The sequence below is a fragment of the Myotis davidii genome, unplaced genomic scaffold, assembly GCF_000327345.1.
Source record: "Myotis davidii unplaced genomic scaffold, ASM32734v1 scaffold299, whole genome shotgun sequence".
Classification (NCBI taxonomy): Eukaryota; Metazoa; Chordata; class Mammalia; order Chiroptera; family Vespertilionidae; genus Myotis; species Myotis davidii.
This window is the reverse complement of record NW_006293088.1, coordinates 8,604,491-8,604,890: the sequence shown is the minus strand read 5'-3', so window position 1 is coordinate 8,604,890 and position 400 is coordinate 8,604,491. Positions and strand designations below refer to the sequence as shown.

Below are 400 nucleotides of genomic sequence, written 5' to 3'. Positions count from 1 at the left end.
GGGGGCGGGGGGGTTGGCCCCTGCAGAAAGCATCAGGGTCTCCTGCAAACTTCCTCTGGGTCTTGGCGAGATGGGGGCCGTCTGGCTTCCTTGCTGTTGTTTTTGTCCACACTTGCTCACCTGGGCAGCCGTGGGCACATCCTTGGCTCCTCTTGCCCGGGTGTGAGGGCCGAGCCAGGGTCACAGCGCCAGAGGAAAGGACGTGGACCAGATGCACCGTGGCCACTCGGCAGCGAGCGCCACCTCTCTGCGCCTTGTGGGCCCTTGTGAAGGGTCTTGCCTGGGAGGTGGCAGGGCTGTCTCGGGTCGGGAGCTGGGGAGCTGCCTGTGGCCCACCTGGTGTTCAGAGTGGCCAGGGAGAGGGCCCCGCGGGGTCCCTGGCATGTGAGGTCTGCCAGCA

General features: G+C 66.5%; 1 protein-coding gene across 1 annotated transcript in view; it reads left to right on the top strand.

Annotated features, from left to right (window-relative positions):
* Positions 1–400, top strand: part of CAMTA1 (calmodulin binding transcription activator 1) — a 749,204-nt gene that overhangs the window by 395,066 nt on the left and 353,738 nt on the right. The gene's annotated exons all lie outside the window — the stretch shown is intronic.